This window comes from Suncus etruscus, chromosome 1 (genome assembly GCF_024139225.1).
Source record: "Suncus etruscus isolate mSunEtr1 chromosome 1, mSunEtr1.pri.cur, whole genome shotgun sequence".
Taxonomy (NCBI): Eukaryota; Metazoa; Chordata; class Mammalia; order Eulipotyphla; family Soricidae; genus Suncus; species Suncus etruscus.
The window spans coordinates 155,582,521-155,588,143 of NC_064848.1; the positions used below are offsets into that span (position 1 = coordinate 155,582,521).

General features: G+C 37.5%; 2 non-coding genes across 2 annotated transcripts; both read right to left on the minus strand.

Annotated features, from left to right (window-relative positions):
- Positions 1-1,765: 1,765 nt before the first annotated feature.
- On the minus strand, positions 1,766-1,894 carry LOC126030846 (small nucleolar RNA SNORA22). Its single transcript, XR_007503192.1, has one exon. It is a non-coding gene; the product is annotated as a small nucleolar RNA SNORA22 (small nucleolar RNA).
- A 1,213-nt stretch (positions 1,895-3,107) lies between these two features.
- Positions 3,108-3,177, minus strand: LOC126032774 (small nucleolar RNA U2-19). Its single transcript, XR_007503977.1, has one exon. It is a non-coding gene; the product is annotated as a small nucleolar RNA U2-19 (small nucleolar RNA).
- Between the last annotated feature and the right edge of the window lie 2,446 nt (positions 3,178-5,623).

Consider the following 5,623-nt stretch of genomic DNA (forward strand, 5'->3'; position numbering starts at 1 on the left):
GGAAAATGGGAGAAAAAGGTAAGGTTGCCAATAGCATCAGCAGGTTTGCAAACTGGTCTAACACAATGGCCTAACATATAATGCATAAAGGCATCCTGTTGCAAACAGAATGAACTAAGATTAAGGCTTTCTGCTAAAGAGATCCAATAATTTTATCCAACGGGAACAAAGGGTGGCAAAACAGAAGCACATTGTCCCAACATAACTGTCAGTAGAATCATTGACAAATGCATGGTAGGTATTTTCATTTTCATGGCAAAAGTGTCCTTTCAAGTCTCTTTCCAAGGTATTCCTTCATTCTATGCTCTCTGGGGCTGCTCACTACTCAGTGTTGTCATCTGGAATTATTTGCCTGCAGACCCATCCTCTGGAAGTCTCTTTTGGAAGTAGGTGGCCCCTTTAAGTTCTGTGGGAGGAACATAAGGGGAACTCTCAGGGCCTGTTGTGGCCCTGGACCAGCGTGATTAGTTTGTTTTATAAGTCTTCATGGAAGCCAGCATGTAGCTCCTTCCTTTATGTCAGAAATGCACACAGATCCATGGCCCCAGATAAGTACTAGGTCTGGGCCTAGTCAGTTGTCAAATTAGTGGATCTTTCCATAGTTCCAAAGTGTACTGATTTTTAATTGAAATATGTCACAGTCTGTCAGCTGCTAAGTGACCAGACTGAACAAGTTGTGAAAAAAATTAGTTGAAATTATATTTTATCATGAAATGTAGATATACCAAACAAACAAACATTTCGCACAAAACCAAATAGCACCAAACAAAACGTTTTACACTAGTGGCCATGTCATTCAACACAACACACACATGAACAGACAAAAGGATCGATCCAAAACTTACATTAGAAAAATTGACCCGGGTAAAATTGGACAAGCGCTTTTAAATATATAGCCAGCATGTTTATAAGAAAAAATTTTGTAGGAAAAGTTTTCCAGCCTCTAAAGTATTTAATGTAGATGGAGTGGAGCTTTGCTGAAAATAAAAGCTTCAAGGTTTAGATTTAGCACAAAACATTTCCAAAATAATCCGAATTTTGAAGTTTAAAATATTAAGTAAAATGGTTAATAAGCAGTTCAAAATATTAAGTAAAATGGCTAATGAGCACTGTAGAAGAAGTCTTCACCTTAAAGTATGATATCATCTACTTTAAATAAACAGGTTCTGGGGCCAGAGAGATAGCATGGAGGTAAGGCGTTTGCCTTTTATGCAGGAGGTCATCGGTTCGAATCCCAGCACCCCATATGGTTCCCTGTGCCTGCCAGGAGCAATTTCTGAGCCTGGAGCCAGGAATAACCCCTGAGCACTGCTGGGTGTGACCCCAAAACCACAAAAAATAAATAAATAAATAAACAAATAGGTTCCCTTTAAAATAGTTTCACAGTAGAACAGTAAGACAGCTGCAATAAAGTGTTAAAATTTCAATGATTAAACACAAGAACATAAACATGACTATTAAAGGTATGAAAAACTGGCTTTAAAAAACAAACAAATGTCCCTACTTTGAAGAACTCAAGTTAATAATTTGTAAAAAAAATTTTATATGCCAAATTAACAGAATGTTTAGATCATTATAAAATATAGTTAAAGACACTTGATGCATTTCCACACTTAGAGCTTAAGACCAAAATTATATTTGATACATGTTGACAACCTGCTTATAAAATTTAGTTACTTTCATAATATTAATTACTCATAAAATTAACAATATTTTTTCATCAATACTAGAATTCTTCACTTTGACACAAATATACAGTTTCGTATAATGTGCTGACTTTCTGAATACACTTAAAAGGATAGTCCTTTCTATGCAGAGGTAAAGAACAGACACTGCTGTAGCACAGAATTAAAACCAAGGGTACTATAAAAACACTTGAGTGTTCACTGCAAAATAAAATTAACACTATTATTTACAAAGGCTAACCACAACATTTTCCACATAATATTTTTCAAATTCTTTGAAAATCAAAATAAATTTTCTAATAGAAATATAAAAGACTCAAATTTTAACATTTTTGTGTTCGTTTGAATTTAAAATGCCAAAAAGTTTTTCTTTTACCAATAATCTGTTATTACAAGTAACAGAATTATGACCTTGCTCTAAAATTCCTGAGAGGCATAGACAAAGTGCTCTTATCTTAGTGCTCTTATCACCCTGTTGTTCTTTCTCCCTGGAGAAGCTTTTAACCCTTACAGGCCTGAATTTAACCATTACAGACCTGAATTTAGAAAGTTTCCTAATTTCCAATGTCTTAATAATTACTTTATACCACTCAATGCACTAAGCTTAATTAGACACATGCTTTCAGAAAAGGCACACTCATGCCACACGATTCACTCACTTCACAAACTTCACAATTATTTGAGGCCTCTTATCAGACACAACAAAAATCTGACAATAATTCTCACTATAAATTACACATGAACAGAGTTCCTTAATCTTTTTAATTCTACCCATGCCACACTCTGCCATCTCTAACAGAGGACTCAAACTTGCAGCAACAAAGACACACAGAGGCTAGCACTATTTCTGCTGATTTCAAGCCAAATTTCATCAACTTCAGGGGAGAACTGACATCCTCTCCAAAATTTCTCTCTATGTTTTAACTACACAGAACACAAAACCACAGACAGACAGACACACGAGGACTCCACATTATAAGAAAAAGAAACCAATACACTCAAGTAACAAAACACAACCAAACAATGAACACTCCCCTTTTTTTTTTCTTTTTTTTTTTTTTTTAGCTTAGATCAAGTGTAGAACTTTCATGGCAATAAAGGTCAGTAAGAAAGCTGGTTCTCAGGCCCGGAGAGATAGCACAGTGGTGTTTGCCTTGCAAGCAGCCAATCCAGGACCTAAGGTGGTTGGTTCAAATCCCGGTGTCCCATATGGTCCCCCGTGCCTGCCAGGAGCTGTTTCTGAGCAAACAGCCAGGAGTAACCCCTGAGCACCGCTGGGTGTGCCCCCCCCCCCAAAAAAAAAGGCTGGTTCTCATGGTTCAGAACTAATCTACATGCACACGTGCACACAAAGCCTTTTCACATACATTTCTTTTCCTCCACCGACACACACACACACACACACAATACAGTATTGTTGCTTCTCAGAACTGGAGATCATGCACCAGCGGATCCTTCTGATGCTCAGATTTGGTTATTTTCATCATTGATCCACTTTCCCGAGTGGATATCAGAGAAAAACAATGAACACTCTTAAACAGTTCATGTTACAAAATAATATATCAGATACATGTAGTTGCTGTCCCATTATTAAAATACGTCTATCACAACAAATATTATAATACTCAAACAAAAAATGTTTCAAATCCTTCTTCCACAACGAATGGTATAATAGCCAAAAAGAATAAGTATAGAAATGCAAAGTAAAAGTTCTAAGACTAAGAGAGTGGTGGGAATTTCAGGAGAGAGAAAATAGCACATAGAAAGCATGTCAGATTTAGAGACACATTTAGGAAGAAAAGTTCAAGGAAATGAGCAAAGAGGAGAAAGAGCCAAAGAAAAATTTCATCGTGAAGTTCTGAGAAAGAGGGAAACACTATAATTCATAGCAATATCAAAATTCATCAAACAATATATCTATCATCTGCCGCTGTCAGCGGAGGGAGGGGGCATTAAGGAGGGGGAACCTAAAAACCCTGAGGGAGAGGTCATCTGTATCTTTCAATGGAGGTGTCCTAAGATATCTTTACTCTTCACAATATCAAAAATAATACCAGCCTTTTTGGCTCTCTATATTTCACCAGCCTTTTTTCCACAGGCTATTCTATTTTCACCAGTCTTTCTTTTCAAACTCTATTTCTTTATATTCATTCGCCATTTTTTATTTCAAAACTCTTATTACTCTATTATTTTCCATTTAAATTCACCATTCTTTCTCTGAAACTTCATTTCTTCACTATTTCTTCTATTACTCTTCAAACTCTTTTTAATCTATTATTTCAAACTCTTCTAGCTTTTTAGGCTCTATTTAGACTGTCCTGTCGTACAGGATTTTTTCTTCCCTATCCTAAAAGAATAAATCATAACTTACCTATCCTGGAGTCTTCTTATGCTCTGATTCTTCTGCTGAATGCGGCTGCAAGTCACCTTAGTCGCCTCCCATCCCAAGAAGCCACGTTGGATGCCAAAGTGTGGGTGCCCTTAAGTAATTTCTCAAGGCTGCCTGCAGGTGGGATATAAGGTGATCTTAAATGTTTTACATTTAATTCCTGAGGTTACCTGCTTTGAGCAAAGTCATAAGGTCCTAAGTATTCTGCCTGTTCTAAAGGGCTCCCTACACATCTCCAGGCAGGACTGGCAATAAGCCCCCTACTCCTTTGGCTCAGAAACCTGGACCTTCCCCTTGTCCCAGCAATCTAACACCAGCATCCAAAGCAAAAGAATACCCTCTCAGCCCCACATCTCACACCCCACCAAGAAGCTGCAGCCACAGCTCCTGCTGACTCATTCTATGTGGCCCTCCCCCCACCCCAATGTGGACCTTTGCTTGCTTGCTACCAGATTCAGCTCCAGAGGGACTCCCAGCTCGAGAATCTACATGATCCCTGACTACTGCAAAACATTTCTCAGACTCCGTAAGACCAGGTATGGGAAAAAAGAACATGCCCTGGATCATATCCCCCTCCTCTAACTATCTCAAAAGACTTAATGGGGATATATAATTTTTCTTTGTGTGTATCTGTAGACTAATTTCCTTAATAGTTATAAATCTTAGTGTTTATTTCCATATGTAGATGTAGCCTCCCTCATTCCCCTCCCCACTTTTTTGTTGTTTTTGTTCTGCTTAGTAGGAAATTCTAGTAGTAATGTCTTGCTTGGGATAAAACCTCAAGTCAAAACCAGGCCATAGAGACTGTAAAGCACGTTATTTTTACCCACAATTGTACCAACAATATAATAAGGCGTCGTTTCTTTTTGCATAGGCACACTAAAATGGGGAAATCTTATGTATAGAAAGAATTTCTTATCTAATAGTGATAATCAAAATTTCTTCAGGGGAGGCCCTAATATCTCTCTGGCACCAATTTGCTCCAGGGTAGGTTTATATGCATCCTAGCTGGCATTGCATCCTGACTTATAAACTTATCATCTCCATCCCTAACCCATCAGTGTTTGGCACCCAGGTCAAATTAGGATGGAAGATAATTGATGGGATATGGGAACACTGGTGAAAAGAAGTTGACACTGGTGGTAAGATTGATGTTAAAGTATTAAATGCCTAAAACTCAACTATTAACAACTTTAAATCATGTTTCTTTAAATAAAAATTATTTTATCAAAATGTTAACTCATATCCCCTCCTATTTATAACTAACCAGAGCTTCCTGACTTCCCCCATCAAGTCCAACCTCCTGAAACACATTCCAGGATCTTTAAGATCTGACCTAAAAGCTCCTTGTGCTAGCAGGTCTCATGTAAGGAAAAGAAGTGTTTGTTTCTCAGGTTGTCTTCCCTCATATTCTCATGACCCTTCACTCCAATCCTTCTGAAGGTATTGGAGTCTTTATTTCCTGAGAGCCTATCATTTCATACAGTGGGGAATAATGGGTTTATAATTGCAAATTGAAGCTGTTATTAATCAAAACATCTTTGAAACT